Source organism: Anastrepha obliqua, chromosome 2, assembly GCF_027943255.1.
Source record: "Anastrepha obliqua isolate idAnaObli1 chromosome 2, idAnaObli1_1.0, whole genome shotgun sequence".
NCBI lineage: Eukaryota > Metazoa > Arthropoda > Insecta > Diptera > Tephritidae > Anastrepha > Anastrepha obliqua.
In genome coordinates, this window is record NC_072893.1 from 2,169,935 (window position 1) to 2,197,345 (window position 27,411).

General features: G+C 37.6%; 1 protein-coding gene across 1 annotated transcript in view; it reads left to right on the forward strand.

Moving 5' to 3' along the window:
• The window catches only part of LOC129237228 (endoplasmic reticulum membrane-associated RNA degradation protein-like), a 51,766-nt gene that overhangs the window by 16,588 nt on the left and 7,767 nt on the right, over positions 1–27,411 (forward strand). The gene's annotated exons all lie outside the window — the stretch shown is intronic.

Here is a 27,411-nt window from a genome sequence, read left to right on the forward strand (position 1 = left end):
GTTTCAGATATTGAAAGAATTTTAAATTGCAAAAGTAAATAATTTAATGTTACACTGTTTCGTGTAGAATGAATTAAAAAATAATAATAATAAAAAAACAGTTTTTATAACTGCTATAGTCAACTTAAAATAGGTTTTATCACTACAAGGGATTTTGATGAGTCCAACTTAGTATTCGATTAAAATAAGTTCCTTTCTTCTCCTACATACATGCATAGAACCTACCGCTTTTGTGAAATATGTTTTCATTATAAAAACTTTAATGTTTTTCAACTCTTGGTATTTGTTATAATTTTCTGTGCAAATAAGTAGGCTTTGTTTGAAATGAAATGTGTATATATAGGGAATAATTTGTAAAATAAATTGTCAGAAAAATTGGAATTGTGGATACAAGGATACAAGACTCTTCCCGCAGCAGATTTATAGCCGCATACAGGATTCTTCCCGAATCAATTTCATTACTGCAACATTATTGGTTCTTCCCGCAACATTAGATTTTTTATTTAGAGTGAGGAGAACGCAATATAACAATTTTAAGCAAGTGTTTTAGGTTGACGTTGACGAGTAACCGAAAATCATCAGTATTAGAAATAATCTGTAGAAACTAGGCTAAAAGTAAACAATATTTTTCGCAATCAAAGAATACTGCAAGATTTTACAATTTTAGATGATGTAATCGCGAGCAGGAAAACGAATATATAAAGGAGCACTACACGCCTTTGGAGCTGGAGGTCAAGGATTATTATGTCCCATACCGCTTCGATACAGCAACAATTCACTATTTGTTTAATTGAAAATATTGACAAGTCTGGTAATAACAGCATACTTCCAACTTTAGTCAATTATATACACCCAGTGAAAGCTCCCACATGCGGAAATCTTCAAGAAGCATACTCATTCTTGGAAGCGAACAATTTCTCTATTTTTTTCCTTTTTTCCATAGAAAATACTATCCCATACACGAGCTTTCTCATAAATGTGCCCGAACATACAAAAAATCTGTCATGCGAAACTCTAATAAGCTGGAAAATTATTTTTATTTGTTTTTTATCAGAAAAGATTTTACTCTGGTTTGGGTGTCTTTCAACATTTTAACGATATTTTTCTTTCTTTTTTTATGAATTTGCTCAATTCTTTTTGCTTCAGTTTATAGGTAAGTGTTCGAAATATTTTACAAGAACAATGCCTTGTATCAGGTCAGTCCATTAGTTCGTGTGTTTTATAAAGGTGGTTTTAAAATTAATAAAAAAGATTTTTAAAGTATTTATTAATGAAAAATATATTTTCCTTCATTATTTACAATGTCTTCCCAACGTTTAGGTAAATTTTTAATTCCTTGCTCAAAAAATTTGTTGTCCTTTGAGCCAAAATACGCCTCGATATCCCTTTTTATAACTTCTTTTGGGGAGTAGTTCTTGTTACTCATATGGGATTGAAGTCCCCGGAAAAGGTGATAATCACAAGGTGCAGTATCCGGAGAGTATGGTGGATGCGGCGTTAACTCCCATCCAAACTAGTTCAGCTTGCCTAATGTTTGCCTTGCGGTATGAGGTCTTGCGTTGTCGTGGTGAAACAACACTTTGCGTCTATTCACCAAAGACGGTAGATTTTTTTTAAGTGCCTCATTCAGGTTTGATAGCTGATGGGAATAATAATCAGCAAATATTGTCTGGTTTGGTTCCAGAAGTTCATAATAAACAACACCGGCCATATCCCACCAAATAGACAGGAGAATCTTCTTGGGGTGAAGGCCATCTCTAGAGGTCGGTTCTGGTGTTTCATCTTTATCTAACCATTGGCATTTGCGAACAGGATTATTGTAAAGGACCCATTCTTCATCACCAGTAACGATACGGTTAAAAAAACTTTCATTTTCAAGCCTTTGCAGCAGCTGAGAACACACATTCACTCTCTGGTGAAGGTTGGCGACGAAAAGTCTATGCGGAACCCATTTTCCCAGCTTTGAAACCTTTCCCAACTGAACCAGGTGCCTGTAAACTGTTCCATGCGATGAATTTAACCTCTGAGCTTTTATATCGACTGTCAAATTTGGCTCAGCTCCCACGAGTTCAAGCAAGGCGTCGGAGTCAAAGACTTCAGGACGACCAGCGGTCGGGGCATCCTCCACGTCGCAGTTACCACTTTGGAATTTTGAAAACCACTTTTGCGCAGTCCTTACACTCACGGTATCCTCTCCGTGAACAGTGTTTGGTATTTCTGCAGCAGCAGTTGTTGCATTTTTACCACTTCTACAAAAAAAAATACAAAATATGCCTTTTATACCCGTTCGAAGATTCCATTTTATTTTTTAACAACACGTGCATCCATCCGCGATTAAAATCACTTGTTGAATGCCCAATATATTATATCAAAGAAAATATAAATAGTTCCGTTATATTCCGCGAATAATTTTTTGTATGCAAAAATCGTACAAAAGTGAAATTATGGATAAAATACGCACGAACTTATGGACTAACCTGATAATGTTGGATCTTGCAAACATCGATTAAATAGTTATTAATATTAAGAGAAAAGGCGGAAATAATAAACACGTAACACATGGGCTGAAAATTCCCGGGCCTAACACATAGATGGCACTAGTTTTATTGCATTTACTTCTTTTTCAGTTAGTACTAACCTTAAAAAGACAGCTGTTAAAATTTTATGATATTCTATTCATTAGTTCCTGAGTTGTTGCGCTAAGAGTGATGCTCCTTTTGTTATTTTCAAAACAGTGGATCAAAAAGAATTTCGTGTTTTAATTTTACACTACTGCTTGATGGGGAGAAATTCCGTTCAAGCGAAGCAATAGCTTGAAAAGTGTTATGGGGACTCCGCTCTATCAGAAAGAAAAATAAAACCATGGTTCGTTGGCTTCAAATGTGGCCGTAGAGACGCTGATGATGCACAACTCAGTGGGCGTCTAAATGAGGCAGTAACACCATAAAACATCAACAAAATCCACAGAATCGTTTTGAATGATCGAAAAGTGAAGTTGAGTGCGTTAGCTGACATCGTAAAGTCATCAAAAGAACGTGTTGTTTTTTATATTGCATGAGAATTTCATTATGAGAAAGCTCTGCTCAAAGTGGGTGCGTTTGCTCACTGTTGACTAAAAACAAGTTGACGATTCTGACGAAAGGCAAAACTACATTAATAGAACTTCGAATTTCTCTCACATCTACCGTATTCTGCCTGTTCGTAGACCTTAAAAAATGCTCGCCGGTAAGAAATTTCGCTCGATCGAGGCAAAGGATAAACCTTTCTACAAAAGTGGTAATTGAAATGTTAGAGCAGCGCTATTTGTTATTCATCCCGTATCCAAATTTGCAGGGCACAGAAACGGTTAGGCAGAGAAACGGTGAAAGACCAAGTTATCATCAGGGTGGATTGTCCACAGAGAACAGCGGAAATGTGTGTAATTTTATTGAAAATAAGAAAACATCGTTTGTGAAAATAATTTATTTTCATTCTGCTTTCGTAAGATCAATTCATGATTTGTGGCACACAAGGTGACATAGGACCAACACATCGATAATGTCCATCCCATCGGCCAAAAGTTGCGAGTTTCTGACAAAAGCCGAAATTATTCCTTATTATTTCTCACTATAATTACCTGATTTGGCACCTGCGGTCTACTTATTAGCTATCCCGCAAACTTTATTTGTTTATGAAAAGAAAGCGTATCAAATCGATTGAAGCCATTTTGGCAGCTGTGACCACCATCCTAAATCACGTTTCTAAGAAGGACATAGATAACTCATTTGGAAAAAGGGAAAAAGTGTGTTTCAAAGATAAAGACGAGTGTATTGATAACTGAAAAATATGTGTCCTAAATAAACCCTGCTTGTTTCTACTTGTACTTATAAAAGTACCCTTTATTTCTTAACCGGTGTGTGTTCCGTCTCAAATTTATTACTGAATAATGTTTTGAATGTTGTACACACAAGGGCGATCGAAGTGCCTGCATCCACCCCACTCATAAAATTCATTAAAATGCTCCCAGTTACTATTTCAAAATTGTTGGAATTGTATTACATTTGCGTTGAATTTGTTCCGGCCTGGACTTTCTACAATTCCATTGGGAAGAACCAATTGACGAATGATCTTCGGAATTTGACCATCAGAACGTAGCTTTAATGAAATATTGCAACAGTGTCACTTAACTGGAGCGCTTTTCCATCCCCTTTCGTTTGCGCTTGGGCGAGGCGTAGCAAATACATTTCCGTGACACAAGTGAGTGTCCTTCTAGTTTGGCTTGTCCATCGTCCATCGTCCAGCTGTCAACGCGTTACCACATTCAACTTAATCAATTTCAAATTTTTTCGTACACATTTTCGCATTTTGCGTGTCAAATTCAAATTGTCTTTTTGTTAATTATTCTCAGTTCGCCGCAGTCTCTCCTTCTGTACAAGCTTCCGAGTTGTTGTTCGGGCTTCCAAAACCGCAAATGACTACAAACAAATATATGTACATACACATATATACCAGATGTGTAATACGGGGTACAGCAGCAGCTGATGCCCAGTTACACTTTCACACGTTGCACGAACGCTTACAACATTTGCCTGCGTAATGAGTGGGTCATCAAGCAGCACATTAATCTCGTCGGCCTTGATGGCAACACTGCCTGCCCACACCGACTGCCCACACCGACTTGTTATCCATTTACTCTTTTCTAGGGTTTACGAGTATAAATTGCCAAATTTTGCCTTAAATAGCAAACGTAAGCCTGTACATATGTAGATATACATATAAGTATGTATGTGAGTGCTATTCCCTAGACAATTCCAGAAAATCGATAATTCGGGATATGCACACTCCTCCAGCCTGATGAACCTTGTAGAAGGGCATTGCAGTGCATTCCTTATTGCACGCACACCGATAAATAGCATCCAGTACGCTCAGTTGCAGCCATTTCGCTTATCTACTAAAATTCCTTCACCCTACATATGTATGCATGTATGTATTAGTCCACGTTCTTTTATATATTGCACAAGAACATACATACACATACATACGTATGTACCTCACATCCCAACTGTGGCGAGTACCATTCCAACAAACCGCTGTAAGCCATTTCCAAATTCAGTTTGAACAAAGAAAAGTAAATGTATGCTGGAATATCATTTTTATTTATATTTACTAAATAAAAGGACACTGCATTTACATTGCACTCGCACTCACCATTGGGGTAACCTATTCACTCACATACAAATACATGTGCATATTTTATATACCTATTACTAGCCGAACATCCAACGAAGAGTATAAAAAGCAGGATGTAAAAATGCTCCCTACGTCCGAAGCACATAAAGACGGTTAACAAACCCTCCGTGAAAATTCCTACAACTCCTTGTAAATGTTGGAGGTGGTGGGGAGTGCTCATGCGGGCAGCATCAACTGACATGGTGTGAGGGGCAGGCGTAACTCGAGAGTAGAGCAGCAGAGAAATTGTCTTCGATTTTATTGGTTGGAATTTATTTGGAGCGACAATGACCCAAGTTGGCTGCTCGCAAAGGACACAATTGGTTTGTCACAGAAACTGCGGCGGTGGCAGCGGCAGCAACTTATGCAGCGATAACGACGATTGTTATTGTTGTTATTGCTTGCAAGTAGGAGTGTCACCAGAGTTCGCAATGCTATTTGCGCTGAGAGCAAATTGTCCTCCACTTTGGGGTTGAAATATTGTTTGGAGTAAAAAGAAATATGTACATATTGGCATATGTAGTTGACAAAGGCGACATGTACATACATACATATGAACTTATATAAAAGCCCATGTAAAAAACGAAGGTTTGCAGTTGCTGTTTATTTTTTACAACGAAAAAAACTTAGCATTCCTGAGAAGTCGGTTTGCTTTCAAACGAGAGCGAAATTGCCTTTATGGAACCTGCGTTTTATTCTCTTCTTCAAATTACTTTACTCTTTATTTTCTTGTGAATTTCCCGAGTATGTGCACTGGAATATTTTCTTAAGAGCGAAGTGAGATGACTTGAGTGTGAAATGAGTGTGGTGCTTTGCATTTATAATTTTTTGGACTTTCATTTAAAACGCAAACTAGCAAAAAATACCTTTTAGAAGAGAAAATTAACGTTAGTATGCATCTTAACAAATTGTAAATGATACGAAAAAAGTTTAATATGGTTGGTGGGTTGGCTGGACTAATATAATATTTAAAATGTAGTTCTTAGACAAATGTGGCGCGATAGCGGACATTTTTACGTGCATGGATACATACACATATGCATGTATCATTTGATTTGAATACCTTAGATACGCAACGCCTTTCTTGTTGACATAAACACGAAATATGAATGTGCAGGCGTTCATATGTACCCAAGTATAAATAGCGTCATATCTCGTAAGACTATAGCACGTCCAAAAAACGATCTTCTGTAGAATTGAATAAAAGTTATTTGCATTTGAACAAGTGTGAAAATTAAAAAAATCACTCGTATTTCCATTCGCGAAACTCTGCTGATTTGACATTAAGCCAAAGAAAATGCTGCTGTCTGTTTGGTGGGATTTGAAAGGAACTGTAAATTACAAGCTTCTACTTACCTTTCTAAAGTCGGTAAATAGTGAGATTGAGTAAATTCAATAGAAACACTCAGAATTGATCAACATAAAAAACATGGTGTTCCACTCATTTGTGAAATATTGTCATAGTACATATAAATACAGGAGCGTAGTCAAGTAGGAGAGGTGCTCATTGACGGTGAGCATAAAGGATTAAAAAACTTTATTGAAATATTTCTGGCAAGTGTAAGAGGAAATGCTTTGAATCCTTTGAAGAGAATGTCAAGTACCTAGGACTCATATTAGACAGGAAACTCTCGTGGAAATCTAATATTGAGGAAAGAGTAAAGAAGGCCAACGTTGCATTATATACTTGCAAAAAAGCGGTCGGTATCAAATGGGGACTAACACCTCGTGTTACGCACTGGTTCTAAACTTCTGTAGTTAGGAAAGAGTAAAGAAGGCCAACGTTGCATTATATACTTGCAAAAAAGCGGTCGGTATCAAATGGGGACTAACACCTCGTGTTACGCACTGGCTCTATCTTTCTGTAGTTAGGCCAATCTTAATGTATGGAATACTTGTATGGTGGCCATCTGCCCAAAAGGCGACTTACGCTAAAATCATAAATATGGAAAGACCGGCGGTTTGGCCACGCTTCTATTTTGCACTCTCTGAATAGCCACAAACAAGAAATGTACTATTCTACCCCTAGACTCACCTTTGAAGTGGCAGACGCCAAGGCCATGGAGAAGGGGTGAATTAAATTTTTATACAGATGGTTCCGAGCTAGATGATAAGGTTGGCTATGGAGTTTTCTCGAAGGAATTAGGACTGGAACTATCCGTTCGAGCTGTAAAAGAAGTGGCTACATATCTAAATACGCACGCCGTAACAAAAACGAGTATAAATATATTCTCGGATAGCCAGGCGGCCATCAAATCAATGAATGCGGCTTTACTAAGATCGAAGGTTGCACAAGAATGCCGGGCGGCCCTAAATGATATTAGTGACGTATTCAAGGTCAGCCTTATTTGGGTTCCGGGGCATAGAGATATTGAGGGAAACTGTAAAGCTGATGAGCTAGCCAGAAAAGGTACTGCTCTTGAACTGCTCAGTGATAAAAGTACCATTGGAATACCCATGGCCACGAGTAAATTAATAGTAAAAAACCACATTATCCAAGAGGTCAATAGGCCATGGAGAAATGAAGATACGTGTCTAACAGCTAGGCTACTATGGCCGCAAATAAACAAGAAAAGAAAAAAAGGAATTGCTTAGTCTCTCAAGAGACAATATCTCGAAGATCGTGGCTTGTTTAACCGGTCACTGGCTATTTGGCGGGCATTCCTCGAGACTAGGAGTTTTCTCCCATGAATATTGCAGAGATGAGGAGGAGGAGGAAACAGTCGAGTACTTCCTTTGCAATTGTCCAGCCCTAGATAAAATCAGAGCAGGTTTTCTAGGTAAATACTTTTTTAATTCTCTTACAGAGTTGTCTGGCGTGGGATTGGGATCCATATTACGTTTCATAAGAGCCAGAAAATGGTTCCACGAAGGAAGATAAATGAGGTTCCCGTGTAGCACAGTGGTATCACAACGGACCTGTAAGGTCAAAGTGAGTTGGTCGTTCATTACCTAACCTAACCTAAGAGGAAAAGCTTCCACTAGAAAACAATGGTATCAGTTGCACAGCGCCTTCTACAATACAATTTTTCTGATTATTTCCAAGCATTATTCTGTGACTGAGCCGGTAGCCAACATAATGCAGTCGGGAACGAATGGAATTAGTTGTGCTCACATTCTTTTCTAATAAAATTAGTCAGTAGGTAAATTACTGAGCATTTAAAAGCGTCTGCACTGTGTAAAAAAGTACAAAAACAAAAACAAGTTTATCTTCATGTAAAATATAGTCATAAATAATTGGTACGTACACTTCTGCTAGGTGTTTGGCCGAGCTCTTCCTCCTATTTGTGGTGTGCTTCTTGTTGTTGTTCCACAAATGGGGGACCTACAGTTTTAAGGCGACTCCGAACGGCAGATATTTTTTATGAGAAGCCTTTTCATAGCAGAAATACGTTTTAATTAACACCACTTATTTTCTCATTCGAGCTAACCGCACTAAAATTGTTGCCATCTAGTTTGCAATAATCGGCTTGCTGGCCGAAACAGCTGATACTGACTTACCAATTTTTGCTATAAAACCGGCTACCGTATAGCAAAATCGTTAAAATTGTGGTTATGGAAAGATAACCATGCGAATATCGTTAAAATTCGTTAGTGAACTTCACTATAGGACCAGAGGATGCCGTATGAACTTTAATCGGTTAAAAATTTTTCGAGTAATATAATTGATTTTCAATTCTCCCTTAATAGTAGAAGATCCGGCCATAGAATGACCTTCACCCATCACGTTACGGGATGAAGCATATTTTTTTATAACATTTAATATGTCACAAAATATATTTCGCAAAGGTTGCCTAGAAATTCCTGTGCAAAGTATAATTAATTAATAATTAAAAAATTAATTTTTTTTAAACTTTGCACCTATTCCGTTACGTATTAAAATGTATACTAGTCGTAAGTATGTAACTTGTGTAACATGCAGCCACCGGGTTGCCTTATTTTTTCTTGTGCAGGTATAAGCTAGCCAGGTGTATACAGGTAAGTCGCAGTAGTAATTTGCACCCATCGAGTTACGCAATGAAATTTATGTCAAATTAAAGTTAATTTTATTTCAAATTTTATGGTATAGGGTTGACTGCGGAAAACTTGTGCAAAGTTCCGGTTGTCGATTTTTAAAAATCTAAATTTTTGTGTGACTGTATATGCGATAAATTCGCGTGTTTCGAATTAGATCGAGTGCACATGCTCTTTTTACGTGAATTTGAGAAAGATAGCGACGAGCTATAGTATATGCTAAGTAGTGCAATTAACTTCACAATTTATTTCTTCTTCTTCTTAATTGGCGCTATAACCGCTTACGCGATTTTGGCCGAGTTTAACAAAGCGCAACTGTCGTTTCTTTCTCGTGCTAACCGGCGCCAGTTGGACACACCAAGGGAAGCTAAGTCCTTCTCCACCTGATCTTTCCAACGCAGTGGAGGCCGCCCTCTTCCTCTGCTACCACCAGCTGGTACCGCATCGAATACTTTCAAAGCCGGAGCGTTTGTATCCATTCGGACGACATGACCCAGCCAACGTAGCCGCTGGATCTTTATTCGCTGCGCTATGTCTATGTCGTCGTAAAGCTCATACAGCTCATCGTTCCATCGTCTGCGATATTCGCTGTTGCCAACGTGCAAAGGTCCAAGAATCTTACGCAGAATCTTTCTCTCGAACACTCCAAGTGTCGCTTCATCGGATGTTGTCATCGTCCAAGCTTCTGCGCCATGCGTTAGGCGCAATTTATTTACTTTTGAAAAAAAAAACGTGGTACTACTACATATCGTTATCGCTTTGTGACAATATATTGTTAAAAAAAAATGGAAAAAAGTGCTTTTTGTGTGATTTAGGGGACTCAGCCGACACTGTGTTAGATTTTAACGATGACAGTTTGAAAAACTGTTCATTAAAATTAGCTTTTCGTAAAATAAAAAGCTTTAAATACAAAGACATTGATATAATCAACGCGTCCCTAGATTTTGTTGGTTACCACACCACGTGCTATAAAAAAGTAACTGCATTAAGTAATAAATATAAAGATGAATTAAATCAGTTTGCTGCAGAGAATACAGTAAGTATAAATATTATTTTTTTATTTATCATAGTAAAGAAATTTTCTATACGTTTCTATTGGAGTAATGGCAATACAGCATGTGGATTTTGTATATAAATATTTTAAATTTTTATGCAATGAAATAGAATGTAGAGAAAATTCTGGAATAATTAGCGCTTATGGTTTAACGATTTTTCTTCATATATTTGCTTTTTAATATGGCTTGAAAAAATAAATCTCAAAAATCCGCATACAAAAGTTTTTTTTTTTATTTATACGTTCATTCGTATCACTATTTATGAAAGTTTTTTTTGTTAAGCTACATCATTAAAATAATATATAAAAGTTATGTCTAAAATATGTTATCATAAAATTTATTTTTCAGATGCGTGTCGGTACTTCTGTTGCTGGTGCAGCTCCAAATTGTATGAATTCTAGTCCATCGCCACAAGAATCATCTCGTATAAAATTTCTGGACCTCAACAGAGCAGACCCAAAGATTTTTTACACAGCCTCAAGAACTATCGCTTCAAAGAAGTATTGGTACATTTTTTAGCTGAGTATTGGGTAAACATTAATGTGGTAACGATCATTGGAAATAAAAAAAATTTTTTAACAGTTGACCATCAGTGCTACTCTTATGAAGTTCAGCATATCTCCATTAAAAAAACTGAAGAAGTCGATTATGTATGTCATCACGAAGAAGCGGATACGAGGATGATATACCATGCTTATAAAGTGGCACCAGGCTCGAAAATTTTGATAAAGGCCTCTGATACTGATGTTTTGATTATTTTACTGGGAAATATACACAAAATTCAACAATCGGAAATTTGGCTAGCTAATGCAATGACAAAAAATAAACATCCACACCTAGAATGCATTAATTGCACCGCATTAGCAGAGAAGTTGGGATCAAAATTATGTCAAAGTCTTCCGGCTTTTCATGCGTTTACAGGATGCGATTACACGGCAGCATTTTATAATAGAGGAAAAGTAAAACCATTTAAATTATTTTCAAAAAACGAGAAGTACCAAATGGTTTTTGCGTCATTAACAGATGAAGCTGATATTTTCATTAATGAAAAAATGGACACTGTTCAAGAATTCACGGCTAGCATGTATGGCATAAAAAACTGCAGTAGAGTGGATGAAACGAAATGTTTTTAAAAAAATTAAAAAGTTTCGACTCAAATACTATACCCTTTTGCTGGTTATCACTGCAACAAAAAATTTTGCGAACGATATTTGTTAATTCCATGTGGCTTCATGCAACGGACCCTCAATGCCTAAAAATGCAGCCCGAAACATGCGGCTGGTATGTTGACAAATATCTAAAACCAACAGGTTTCATTGGAGACCAAACACCTTTAACAGTACAAGATATTATGGAAATGACAGAGGAAGAAAATGATGACAAATCATCTGAATTTGAAGATCAACACTTTTCTTCCGATGAATCGGATTTTGAATAATTTATATGCAATGTAAAGTTTTTAAATTCAAATAATTTTGTACTTTTAATAAATTAAATTTTAAGACAAAACCTAAAAATCATGTTGCATAGTGTTGAATAAAACATTGTCAGTTGCTCTGAAATAATGCATATACTATAGCTTGTCGCTATCTTTCTCAAATTCACGTAAAAAGAGCATGTGCACTCGTTCTAATTCGAAACACGCGAATTTATCGCATATACAGTCACACGAAAATTTAGATTTTTAAAAATCGACAACCGGAACTTTGCACAAGTTTTCCGCAGTCAACCCTATACCATGAAATTTGAAATAAAATTAACTTTAATTTGACATAAATTTCATTGCGTAACTCGATGGGTGCAAATTACTACTGCGACTTACCTGTATACACCTGGCTAGCTTATACCTGCACAAGAAAAAATAAGGCAACCCGGTGGCTGCATGTTACACAAGTTACATACTTACGACTAGTATACATTTTAATACGTAACGGAATAGGTGCAAAGTTTAAAAAAAATTAATTTTTTAATTATTAATTAATTATACTTTGCACAGGAATTTTTAGGCAACCTTTGCGAAATATATTTTGTGACATATTAAATGTTATAAAAAAATATGCTTCATCCCGTAACGTGATGGGTGAAGGTCATTCTATGGCCGGATCTTAGACTATAAACACTTTTTCTTTCTTATTAAAGTAATTCTGAACTGTTAGATTTTGTAAATCATCCCCTGGAAAGGCTTGTAAAAATCAGTGTACCTAAAGAAAAAACAAAGAATCAGTTCAATTTATGTGCATTCTTAAAAAATAAAGGGAGAGTGAGAAATTTGCTTCAATTCGTTTCTCGAATTTTAAAGCCGACCACTCTAAGGCATTTAGCTACCGCAGTTTTACTCTTAAGACCCCAAACCTCGGTCAATTACACCTACAGTTAAATTTTTTTCTCTTCCAAACTTATTAAAAGTAATTACGACACTTTATCTTTCTTTATTCTTGTAAACATCGAAATAGCAGGAAAAAATAATTCCAAGGAGGTGATTAGTGAACTCACAACCAACTGGCGGCCTCCGAGTTGGACAACAATACGACACAAAGAGGCATTTAATCCGTTTTGTCCGTTTAATGGACGGCAGCATTCTGGGCAGACTGCCACCCCTCTGTCGCCGTACACCGTCGTGTGCCGCCTCCAGCGACAGCCATTAATCATCCGCCAAGTGCAGTGCGCGCATCTTGGAGCAGATTTCAATTACTAATTACGGTTGACATGTGGTGCCAAAGCCACAAATTTGCGTTTAAATTCTGCGCCGTGAAAAGAGAACAAACAGCCAACGCATATGCTGGAATAAAAAAAAAATTGCTCGAGCTTATTTTGGGGTGTTTTGATGCGGAAAAAGTGAAATACTGAATGCTTGAAAGTTCCACCGCAGCGTCAGAAAATATTTGGATGGGGGTTGTGGTGGGGGTGGTGGCTAATCGGTTGGTCGACGCGGTGTGAAATTCGTGAAACATGACACCGCACTTAATTTACAATTCATTTGGTGCTGTGGCTGTTATTGCCGTTATTATTATTGTTGTTCTTGTAACAGGTTTTTTACAGGATATGCAACACGCCATAATAGTCGGCTTAATTGCATGATGAGTCGCCGCTTTCTTAGCTGCTTTTGGATTTTTTCTTCCTCATATTTTTGTTTAGTTGTTTGTTTATGTTCGTTTTTAAGCAGTTTTGAGGTATATTAGAGGCCATTATAACGGTACTTAGCGTCAAAGTATCGCAATAACAATTTGGCATTTTCGGTTAGCGCAAGGGGCTTAACGGTTATACATCGTCGTTATTTGTTTCATGTGACAGCTTAGTGACATTTGGCCACCGCGAGGTGTTCGCTGTCCGCTGCCTGACGATGCCATTTGAGGGTAGTTCAACTGTGGCGAATAAAAAATATGCTATTCCTATATATATTTTTGTATATTCATAATCATTGATACAACTGAATTTTGGAGCAGATCAAGATTAAGTGCCGAGACACATCGCAATTTTTCTTATTCACTCCTTGCATTTAGTGTCGGGGCACGGTACTTTAGTTTGCTAGCGTGTTCAAAGCCCCCAGCTGCCCACTCGCCTTGCTTTGTTTGCTCTGCTGCTACTTATTCACTTGTAGATTGACCAAAACATTGCAAAATATCCTTAAGCCATTCTGTTCGTCTAATGAGCTGCTATGCATATTACATGCCATCCATTGTAGCGCATTAATTTCCTCCCCCTCAAATCCGATCCAATAGCTTCGTATGTACTTATAGAAGATGCAAAGTGTGAAGGAATTGTTGTGCACTATTAAGCGACGGAAAACTCTAAAGAACTTTGCTTGTAGTTTCGTCAATGCTGCTATGGCTTACAATGGACAAAGAATGCACACCGGACACAACAACGGTTTGTTTGTCTTTCTTTGGCTTATAACCGCACTACAACTATGTACATACATACACTCATACATACAAAAACTGATTGTAAATACATCCAAGCATAGAAGCACAAACTGGGATAAGAATTTCATGAAGTTAGGTCCATGATAAATATATCTCCATCAGCAATTATGTATGCATGTATGTTTGTACGTTCTGTGGCCTAATTGCTGTTTAAATTACACTAAATAGTTGTTATGTGGCTTCATTAAGTGAATATATTGAAAACATTTCCCTTTGTACATCAGGCATTAAAAAACAGATACGCACGAAGCTCAGACATTGTGAGTAAAGTGTTTTGCAAAAATTCTGTTAAAATGAAGAAAGTTATTGCATAAGCAACCACCCAAATTCTTGCTTACTTAAAGTGGGAATTTTTTACGCAATATTTTCCGAGTTTAATGTGGACCCAAGAAAGACGCAGACATGGAAGACCAGCGAATACCCGGAGACGACTACTGGAGTCGAAACCCGGCGCCGGCTTAGCTGGAATGAGGTTAAGAGATTGGCGCAAAACAGACCCGAATGGTAAAAATTCGTTGTGGCCCCACGTTCCACACTGGAACTCTATGTAGGAATTTATGATGATGATAATAGAAGCATGACCGTCATACATTAGAAACTGTTTGACCGATTCGATTCCCTCAAACTGTATTGTATGGGCTTTTAATATGGCTACCATATCTTCGAGTCATACCTTGTGTTAGTTTATAGGCAAGTTGTGAAGGAAATCGGCTCCACCAAATCAGCCGCATTCGCCTTGATAACTGTTTGAGCGTTCGTATTTGTTTTTCTTTGAGTTTTTGCTTAACTATTTCCCTAACATTTTCAATGGAGTTGGCGTCGGGCGGCTGTGAAGGCCAATCTAACATTTCATTCCCATTTCGCTGTTTCCACTTCGCACACCTTCAGACTCGATGCTTGGGATAGTTGCCTTTTTGTAAAATTCAAGCTTGGCTTTTTGGTAAATTTTATTCATCAAAACTACATTGAAATTGGCAATAAACACAAATAAACGGCCAAATCATTTTTCGGAAAAGCAGCCCCAAATATGAACCTTAGCTGGAGGCTCAACGAACTGTTGAAGTTGTCGAATATCAGCAGTACACCAAGATCAGTAAGCAACTATTCGTGCAAAAAAAAAAAAATTCACTCAATAATATTACATTTGGCCAATTCCCTTCTGTCTTCATTCAAGCCTTTTTTCAATGTGTGATAATGAGCGTAGCGGTTTTTTCAATGTGCTCTGGAATTTGAGGCCTTCTGTACATAAACATCCTCGAATCGTGTCTTTGGATACATTAATACCCCTTTTCCATAAAACATGAATGTAACGTTAATGCTTTTAACTTCGGTATACCACTGCACCCATTTATTTATGTACGTCGTCGACTTCTCCAAACATCTCGCTGCAGATGAGCATGAGATTTTTGGACCATTAATGTGTGTACATAAGAACACTGTTTCAAAACGTTTTTCATAGCCGGAACTCATTTTTTAAAAACAGCCTACGCTTTCTAAATTTCTCACAAAACTAACAAATTGCATAACGCCTATGTATTTAGTGGCATTCAAATTTTTTGTTCCGTTAGACGGACTGTAGAACTTCAAGTAAATATCCTGGAAACTAAAACTAATTGAAATAGCAGTGATATGATGACCAAATTAGCTCAACATATTAAATACCTGGAAAAATTATCACCCACTGCGTAAAGAGTTCCTGTCTCGCCCACCACGGTTGCTCCCTGTCTTAACTTAGTGAAATCATGATAATAATAATACATCCTAGATAGGTGTCTACGCTGAGCTTCTACAGCTTTCGACCTTCTCGAAAGCTAAACGGTGTTTATGCCGACCTTCTTCATTATAAATATTCAAAGCTTAAAGAATAAATAAATACTTTTTCTAATTGCGGTCGCCTCGCGGGCGGTAATGGATTACCTTCGTTGGTATTTCTGCTATGGAAAAATTCTCGTGAAGAACTGTCTGCCTTTGGAGACAACTTTAAACTGGAGGTCACTTCATATGTAGGACAACATCAAAAAGGAGCTAGGGGAAACACCTAAAGAAGGATGTACTAAAGCTAAGTATATATAAAAATTTTGGACGTACGGTAGTGTTCCCATTGAAATTGTCAATGAATATGAGTATCTTGGTATTATGTTAAGCTATAAAGTTACATAAAACATTTAGATAAACCACTTTCTGTGGTAAAACTTGCAATAACATAAATGCCCATTGAACAACTGAAAATTTTCTACACTGCGTTCAGGTCGGTAATGTGCTCAGATACGCGGTGTTGATAGATATGAGCCAGTGAAGAAACTTCTCCGATTCTTTCTAAAGAAGTTAAACTTACTACCTTTAAACACCCCAAACTATATGCTTCACCTAGAATCAGGATTGTTACCGCAATATTTCGATACTATCTATAGTATCCCATACAATTTATTGTACGTGACCTTAATCTGGCACACAGACCCCCTCGCATCTTGGCTGACGAGGCAATAACGCAGGGATCGCATGGGTTTAAGAAGTGAACTAAAATATACTTCTTATATAGTGTAGATATGGGTACCCCCATTGTCTCTCGCTTATTAGGATTAGCTTGTCCTTATTAATATAAGGTTGTCAAAAAAGTCTTGCGGTATTTTTATTGAATTTTCAATTGTTCATAAAATTGGTTATAATAATGCGATTTAAGTCAAATATGCGCCGTTTTGTTCGATGACGAGTTCCCAACGAGATGCCAACTTCATAATGCCCCTCTTATAGAAGCTCGCTTCCCTATTGTCAAAAAACTCGGAGAGCCAATTTTCACAGGACTCTCTTGAGGACAACTTCCGACTACCAAGCTCGTTCGCCATGGACAGAAATAGGTGGTAATCACTTGGTGCGAGATCCGGACTATACGGTGGATGCAAAAGAACCTCCCATCCGAGCTCCCGGAGCTTCTGGCGCGTCACCAAAGATGTGTGTGGCCTGGCGTTGTCCTGATGGAAGACAATTCGGCCTCTGTTGATCAAAGATGGCCTCTTATGCAAGATTGCTGTATTCAAGCGGTCCAGTTGTTGGCAGTACAGGTCCGAATTGAGCGTTTGGCCATAGGAGAGCAGCTCATAGTGGATGATTCCCTGCCAATCCCACCAAACACACAGAAGAACCTTCCTGGCCGTCAATCCAGGCTTGGCCACCGTCTGGGCAGCTTCACCGCTTTTCGACCACGACCGTTTGCGCTTCACGTATTCGTAAGTGACCCACTTTTCATCGCCAGTCACCATCCGCTTCAAAAACGGGTCGATTTTGTTGCGATTCAGAAGCGATTCGCATGCATCCATACGGGCAAAAATGTTTTTTTGCGTCAAGTCGTGTGGCACCCATACATCTTCTTTTTAAATCCAAGCTTCTTCAAATGGTTTATAATGGTTTGATGACTCATGCCCAGCTCTTGGCCAATGCTACGGCTGCTACTATGCCGGTCTCTTTCGATCAATTCAGCGATTTTATCGCAATTTTCGACGACAGGCCTTCCGGCGCATCTTCGATCACCTCTGCACCAGAACGAAAAGGTTGAAACCATCGTTGTGCGGTGGAAATGGAAACTGTATCGGGTCCATAAACTGCACAAATTTTATTGGCAGCATGAGATGAAAGGCAAACTTTATCGTAGTAGTACTGTAAAATATGCCGTATTTTCTCTTTATTTTGCTCCATGTTTGCGACGCTATAACTCTTCTTCTCTTCTTCTTAATTGGCGCGATAACCGCTTACGCGATTTTGGCCGAGCTTAATAAAGCGCGCCAGTCGTTTCTTTCTCGTGCTAACCGGCGCCAATTGGACACACCAAGTGAAGCCAAGTCTTTCTCCACCTGATCTTTCCAACGCAGAGGAGGCCTTCCTCTTCCTCTGCTACCACCAGCTGGTACCGCATCGAATACTTTCAAAGCCGGAGCGTTTGTATCCATTCGGACGACATGACCCAGCCAACGTAGCCGCTGGATCTTTATTCGCTGCGCTATGTCTATGTCGTCGTAAAGCTCATACAGCTCATCGTTCCATCGTCTGCGATATTCGCCGTGCAAAGGTCCAAAAATCTTACGCAGAATCTTTCTCTCGAACACTCCAAGCGTCGCGTCATCGGATGTTGTCATCGTCCAAGCTTCTGCGCCATACGTCAGGACGGGCATGATGAGAGTCTTGTAGAGTGTTAGTTTTGTTCGTCGAGAGAGGACTTTACTGCTCAGTTGCCTACTTAGTCCAAAGTAGCACTTGTTGGCAAGAGAGATTCTACGTTGGATTTCAAGGCTGACGCTATAACTCACGAACAACTAAAAGCAAACAACAATTAATCAAACACGTGTTAGCACGTGAAAAGAGCTTTCCAAAAAGCTCTAGCGTGAACCGATGCGACGAATACAACTAGAACTACGCGCTTGCAAAGACAAGCTTGCGGAAATACCCCAAGCCTTTTTTGCCAACCTTATATGTAAATTGACTCAGAAGAAGCTGCTAGCTTTTGCTGAATGTGGCCAAAGGACATTAACACTTTATCTTTTTCCACATTTGGCGTCGTTAGAATCAATTTATTTTAATGATGAGCTCCCTTCGTATGCTATAAGCTCGATTTTTGAGCTAGAGGCGGCTTACCAAAGCTTAATGAGAGAGGCTTTACCTTGCACCTTAGCGACGGCGAGTATCACAGGCCATGGAACAATGAGGCCATGTATGAGCTTTACGACGACATAGACATAGCGCAGCGAATAAAGATTCAGCGGCTCCGTTGGCTGGGACATATCGTCCGAATGGATACAAACGCTCCAGCTGTTGGTAGCTGAGGAATAGGAAATAACTATTTTGTTCTTTATAAATTCATTAGTGAATGTTTAAAGTACAGAGATATAATTCTGAATGAATTTACTTAGTTCCAAATTGAAGTCTGTGCAGACATACAGCATCAAATGCTAAATGTGTGTGATTTCATTAAAAAAATAATAGATATAAATTTTAGTTTGTGGATTCTCTAAGAAATTTTTATGACATTTCCAAAAATTAATACGTCGGTCCGCTTTGCTGTGCTGCCACTGCGGTATTTTACTATCCTGTGTAAAAATATTATAATTCATTGTTTGTGTCTTTGCCCCTCTCGAGAGCAAGCAACATAACTGACCATACAAAAAACAGGGTTACCCAGATTTAATCTATTTATACGGAGTTGTAGGCCTGATTGGTCTTCGGAATCAAAATATTTTCTACTTTCGGTTTACCCGTAGGAATGGTCGCTTCTACATATCGTGTTGGGCATCGGTTTTTTTATACTTTTTCATCTGGAAATTTATTGTGCTTCTGCCTAAGACCCTGAACAGATTGTTCAGTGGCATATTTTTTCTTGTCTGAGTACGAGTCTTTTTCATAAGTACCTTGACATCTAGAGTACCATTTTTTTATTTATCCTCACCTGCGTCATACGTAAGTACATTATGCACATAAAAGTTCAGGTTTCAGTCAAATCGGGCCGTAAATATAATTTTTAAATATAATATATCTCGACTTAAGCGCCACCCAGCTGGTGTCTTATAATCTTACAAAGCCTCGCGAGCATACGCACAAAAAATCACAAATTTTTATAGCAATCGGATGGGCGCTCACTTATGTGCTTACATACACGCTTACGGAGCCACATACATTTATTTTTAAACAAATATATCTATTATGGTATGTAGGCATGCACATACATATGTACATACGTATGTATGTATGTAAGTATGTAAGTGCTTTTAAACGCTTGCGAGTATAAATTATTTAAATGATTATTTTATTATCCAGAAACGCCGAAATGTGTGAATCACATTTTATGAAAATTGGAAAATTATACAAATGCCTGGCATTTATGGCTGCAACCTGTGTATTTAAATATCGCTACGTGCAGCGAGGTGTGTGGATTCGCATGGCGGAAGAAAACAAAAAATCAATTTGCCCGCATACTCACCTATGCCAAACGGTAGACGGCAACCCCTCAAATGCAGGAGGCGCGTTTTCGACTCAAATTCGGGCTGAGTGTGAACACGAATTCAAATGACAATTGAATGCCGAGACATCTGGCGAACGGCGAATGGCGTGAATATGTTTACTTGTCACATTAACATTTATGAGTGTCACGAGCGTCGGTTTTATTACTTTTATGAGCTTGTAAAATTTGCGAATAACAATCAGCAGTGCCAAAAGAAGCAGAGAAAATATGAAATTGCGAATATTAAAGTATATTAAAAATTCAGCCACACAAACGTTTTACCCACACATACACACATGGTGTCATTCTATGCGAGGTGTGAGCTGAGATGCGAAGAAGATGTGGAGTTGGGTGGAGGTTTTTTGCTTTGAATAATTGCAAATTGCTTGACTTTTTCCTTTTCAATTCTGTGTTTTATTGCCTTTTCTAGTAGCCGTCTGGTGACTTTGTGTGCTGTGACTTTGTAAGTGAGTGAGTCCGGAATGTGTGTGTGTATGTGTGCATGAAGTGCTTTGATAATTCAGCCCTTACAATGGCAACCAGATGCCAATTCTATAGCCGCTTAAGATGGGGAAATCAATTTGCAAATGTAAACTTCTGCCGAGAGTCCTTATTGCGCCGCGTTGCGCAACTTGAACATTTGAAGTAGAGCCCGACTCGACCCGACCCGACTTTAGCTTGATGTAACAACCAGCCTCTACCAACAGTGCAAAGCAGAAATGCTTTCAAATAAATATACAATTTAATTCCCTTTTATAAAATAAGAGGCATGAATTCTACTGTGAAGGCTGCATTTCGTTTGCTGCATTGAATCTGTGAATGCCTTTCAACTCTCGACTAGCTCAGCAGCTTACCAGCCCAGCTCATGTCTCTCAATGCATCCAATCTTTTGATGCAAAGTCCATTGCAATGCAATTCTCGTAATAAAATTTACTTATCCCTGTTTTTTTTTGCTTCCATTCAAAGTAAATAATAGTATATTCCAGTTCACCATGGAGGACATTGGCTAATGGTTGCCCTTTCGATTTGAATTGAAATGCATGCGATGGATATTTCTTGCCAAAGTCTTCTATTTGATATGTGTGCACACATGTCAATCGAGATTTTCCAATTGGTGAGACTCCATGCAAGGGCCTCTTTACCCATGTATGAGTCTTTTTATCTTTCACAGTAGGCATATTATGCAGCCAAATACATCCATACAGCCACATAGATTAAAACAAATACATATGTACATGTTTGGAGCCTTTTATCACTTTCCCATTTTGATATGCTCCAGCTTTTTATTAATTAAATTTATTGCTATCGAGCAATAACATAAAACTGCTGTTCCATAAACGATGGCGATCAAAAATTTTCCCCAACAGACTTTTATTAATTCAGATAATACTCTAATGTTCAAGTAAACATCTCTAGATTCTCATAACTGCTAAGTAAAGAGCTGGAATTGCAATAACCGATGCACTGAACATATAAATATTAGTTTGTGGAATTAAAAATAAATCAAATCGGTTACCTTCATAGACGTTTTTTAGCTCATCTCATCGGACGTTTGAGCTAAAACTCTGTATCGTAAATCGACTTCGGAGTTCTATTTCCCCCGACAAAAAATCAAGAAGAAAAGCGAAAATCGCGAATCCAGCAGTAGTTGGTTGGTTGGTTGAAGTGGTGATTCATCCAGAATTCAACTAGCCTTTCCGCACCATTTTGCTGCTACTTCTCGCTACTAACTTGTTTAACGGTTATTTACAGCACGACTATATGTAGACTGTGCGGTTTAAGAACCTTATTAGGCTGTTGGTGTCTAAACCAGACAGTTGATCGAGACGCTCGAACAGCGGTTGGCCCAGGGTTAACATTCTGTCCTTCCATAGGGCAGGGCGTTCGCAGAGGAAATGGAGAATCGTTTCCTTTTTTCTGGTTGTTTACAACTGTAACAGTGTGTGTTGTGAGGGATGCCCATTTTGAATGCTTGTTCCACGGCAGACCAAAAGCTAGTTATGACTACCTTCCCGTCGTTTTATGTTTATCATGTGGATTCTGCAGGAACATTAAATATTTTGAAATATTCCTTCCTTCCCCGCAACTAAGTGCGTTCTTCACGTAATCACTACCGTATTTTTATTCTTAAGCACTTAGACATCAAAAGTCCTCCTGTTTTAGAAAGTTTCCGTTCGATCCTTCAAACAAAATAATCGATGAAATTCAGCGAAATGCTTCAAATACATTTTTAAATGTATCTACATTTTCATTCTAGCAGTCTGACTGCCATGATTGTTCATTTCCGATTTTTCTTATAGTAAGACACACCAAACTCTGTTGCCCGAATGGGGAGGGTGTTCAGCTATGTGACTTTGCAATTTTCGATTCGACGAAGCGTAATAAGTGTGAAGTATTAGCTGACGTATCAGTCTTTGGTTGAATCATTGTCCTGCTGCTTCCGCTTCTTTAGTTTGACTGGTGTGCAGACACAGTGGGTCTAAGCGATTTAAAAACTTGAAAGTTTATCCATTCAGCCTTGTGCTCTTGAACATGCTGGACTTTTAAAGACGTAAGAATATAAATTATAATGCCTAACTTCATCATTGAAATAATTTTTCTGCTTGGCAGTAGAAGAAAAATTAAACTTGAAAAGCAAATGTGCCTTAATTTTCTCTCCTATGCGCTTTTTATATGATTTCGTTGCATTGCCACAGCGCAAAGTGCTTGGGTGTGGCGTAACGTAAGTCAGTGAGGGCCACATGACATAGCAAATTTTCGGTTCAGTCATTGTTGTCGTTACGAAAATTGGACAGTGATTTATAAGAAAAGCAGCGATGATCCCTTTGGGGCTGACATTTAATTAACTGTGTTGGGGAAGGAGTCAAACTAGTTTGCCGTTGACGTAGAGATGACAGTCATCTTATTGGTAAAGAGATGACAAAATGTCACAAAAATAGAAGCTAGACTAGTGAGGTTTAGGCGATAGTTTTGAAAATTCGCTAAATATATTTATGAAATATTTTGGCGCTCTCTATGGCTAATAACAAACCAAATTTGACTCTCCAGATGCAAGAAAGAACCAACCGTGTCAATCAGATTTAATGATATTTGCTTAAAAACAGTTTTATGATTGATTTTAGCTTACATAGTTTAAATGGAAGAATACTGAAAATTTAACTTTAATTTTAATTGAATAAAGTAATTGTTCCTTTTTTTATATATGAAATCAAAATAGATAAATGTAATAATAAAAAAATTATAACAAAGAAATGAGTACAAAGAAATATAATTTTTCCGTTTTTATAACAAAGAAATATAAAAATCAGTTTCACGGAAGGCAAGAATGATAGATTTCTAAGGTTTGGTTATTAGCTATGATGAAAAAGAAAATTGTAAGGAATTTCGCTATCACGTCACAGAGTATTCGGCAGTCGAATTCTAAACAAACATTTCATGTGTATTCAGACACTCGTTCAATCAGTCCTTGTTCCGATGGCAACGAAGTGATTTTTTTCGTACATCACCAAAACAATCTCAGTTCTTTTGTAAACACATCCCTTGTTACGTCAGCCCATCAGCTGATTCTGTCAAATTCGCTCAAAACCGAATAACGGTGTGTTATTTAGCACAGCTTCTCAATTCTTTTTACAATGCGCATAAGGCACATTGAACAAGTAGTAGGAAAAACAATAGCGCAAAACTACGAGAGCAATGTATTTCTTTTTTTTAATTTAAACAAAATTAGAAGGAAATCAAATAAGCTGTTCTGCTGACACTACCGGTTCAATGTGCTTTGGTTTCACCCAAAATGTTGTTTAACTTATTACTGAAACTTTTTGTTGAAGCCTGGGTATTAACTAATTTCTAAAAGCAGGGCACCTCCTAATTTTCTGTGAATTTTGAAACTGTATAATTTTTTGCTTAGTTTCTAAATTAGTTTTCTTCCTTCATGATTTGTGTGTTATTTTGAGCCACAAAGGCAGCACATGTAAATGTAACTGGAACTGAAATCTAAGACTTGGAAATTTTTACAGGCAAAATGACCTTTCTGTTTAAAACTTGAGCCTGAGAAAATGCCCGCTTGCCATCATTTTTCACAGAAAATAGGAAAACACGTTATGGTCAACAATTTCGTGTGATATCGCAGTGAAAATCTATATCTACTATAAAAGTGAATGTCTGTACGTTGTCCGCGCATCACTACGAAACGACAACACCAAATGACGTACAAATTTTTATACATTCATATTTTCACCCAAAGAAGGTTATAGGCATGTTTTTATGATGGAACTCCCTTCCCACAGCCCCCAGGCCGCGCCACCACTCTCATTCGTCACTAATAATCGAATATTTGCTTAAATTTTATCTAAAAAATCTTAGTTTTTCCTATTTCCCAGTATTTATAACACACTCTAGACTTCATAATCCGCATAAGCTGTTCAACTATGACCCAAATGCAAAGTTCAAAAACGGTTTGAGATAGAAAATTAATTAAAATAATTTTGCTTGATATTTTTCTGATTGGTTGTTTTGATTTTATTCAACGAGGCATAGCAACGGATGCCGGGTATTGTAATATTATGGTTATTAATAAAAAATTATTTTCTATGAAATAATTTTTTGTAATTCTTTTATATACATATCCTAAATCCCTCAAAACTACTCCTCCGCGAGCGGGGCCGCGGGTTAAAGCTAGTAAGGCATAATACCATAAAAGCATATCAAAGTTGGGAATTTCTGAGATTTATATAAATATTAGGATGTTCAATAAGTTTTGCGGTTCGATATGAGCTACTAGCATACTGTTCATGTTGCTACACCCTTTATATGACTGTGCGCGAAGTTTTATTTCAATCTGTCAGCTAATTCTTTGTTTACAAGCCATTTAGCATCGACGTGTCACAGTATTTTCTACAACAGAAAAAATCAAGTGATTGAATTTTTATTTTTGTTAGGTTTAAAAGCAAAAGAAGTTTAGGACGAATGTTGCAAGTGTATAACGACTTTTTGCCATCAATTATTACAGCAGAAAGATGGGTGCTGAATTTAAACGTGGTCGCACAAACTTTGAAGACGATCCACCCCAAAGACGTCCATAGACATCAACAACACCAGAAATCGCAGCAAACCTACAGGATATGGTATTGGAAAATTGTCGAGTGACTGAAATAGTCGAGTGACTGAAACAGTGACAGCAATATTTAGAGCCTTTTCGAAAGGATAAGGATGGATTTTGAGCGTCGACTCATCGCTATGGACGAGACTTGGGTCTATCATCCCTAAATCAAAACAAGAAGCTAAAGCGTGTTGTAACCTGGTTCTTCGCCTCCGAAACGAGTTCGTGTTCAGAAATCGACCCAAAAGGTGTTAACATGAGTTTTTGGTATGTGAAAGAAATTTTGTTTCTGCATTATTTGGAAACTGGTAAAACAATGAATTGTGAATATTATTGTAACCATTTATACTAGCTAAAAAAGGTGTTAACATGAGTTTTTGGTATGTGAAAGAAATTTTGTTTCTGCATTATTTGGAAACTGGTAAAACAATGAATTGTGAATATTATTGTAACCATTTATACTAGCTGAAGGCTGAAATGCGTAAAAAATAGACTCAGTTTGCAAAAGAAAAAAATTCTTTTTCATCAGGTTAATGCACCGTGTCACAAGAGCATTTCGACAATGGCTAAAATCCATGAATTAAAGTTCGAATTGTTGGAGCAGCCACCGTATTCACCAGATTTGTCACCTCCAACTTCCATCTGCTTCTATACCTAAAAAAATTCATTCGTGGAGAGAGTTTTTCATCAAATGATGAGTCCATAACAGCTGTGGATACGTATTTTGCAGTCCTTCCAGATTCTCGCTTCAGAGATGGAATTCATAAATTGGAATCTCGTTGGAACAAGTGTAAGATGTTCAGGGAGACTATACTGGATAATAAAGTGTATTTCAAATCAAAATTATGTTTTTCTTATGGAACGCAAAACTTATTGAACAACCTAGTATATTTTATTCTTTCAATGAACTTACACGCGCATGCTGAACTCTGCTAAACTAATCAGCTAATATTTAACCATCTTCATTGATTTCTTCGTCACACATGACATAATCTCTGATAAAATATTTTTGTTTTGTTTTCAAAAAGTCGTAGAACTTTAGGGACGAATATATCAAATTGCATTTCCCTATGAAGATTGCCTTTAGCGTATCGACTTTTAATTGTGATTTTTTTCTATCCACAATTTGTCAACGATCGAAAATTCCCCATCGAACTGGAACTGAAACCTTCTCTAATCGCTTTTATTTTTATCGCCTCAAAAGTAATTCTCAATGTATTCATATTTCGCATCACACTACCAATATGCGTTAAGAATTTTATATAAAAAAAAAGATTTTGACAAGAAGTATTTATATAGTAAAAAATCGGAGTTATATAATTTTCGGGGAAGCGGTTTTTGGAAGCTAAAAATGTGCATGATCTTATTATCAGACTGTTTCCGGGCTGATGTTCGGACTTATTTCTCTCATGCGATATATTCGATGGTTTATTAATATTTTTTGTATTCCTGCCGAAATGTCGATGAAAAAGGCCTAAACGTTTTTAATTTACTATGTTCCTCTAACAAAAAAGTAAATGTACGAATAGATGTTCACCGTCATTAAACTGACGTTTTTGCATTTATGGCAAAACCACTTTTGTTTTTGTTGTGCCGTTTCCTTCCTCAGCGTAGGTTTCACCTTTGGATGCGAGTGTTGTTTGGCTAACCAGCCAACACGGTGACACTTGATTCTTAATTGTCCTCAAGAGAAAATTTTTTTTTTTGCCATATGTTGCGATATGTTTGTTGCTACTTAAGCCATTTGCGTGGCAAACACTTTTATTCTCAATTTTTTTTATCACAAGAAAGTGAAACTATAGCTGTTAAATATTCCCAGAAACACGATTGACCTGATTTAAATAGTTAAAGATATTGTTTAAAAGTATTGCTTCTACTCATTCTATTCAACGCACGCAAACGTATGAATGTATATATGCGGATATTTATACATATACACCTTCACGTGCTTTGTGAAGGAAAACGCGTTTCCAATGCTACGTGTTTGTTTTGTTAAAGTGAGTGGAAAAATTCTTTTCACCTTCCACGTAACCTGAAACTCATACACATACACCGGCAGTTGAACAAACGCACCTCTTCGCTTTTCAGCCATTCATTTGTACAAGTGTATTAGTGTTTCCTTTGACGTAT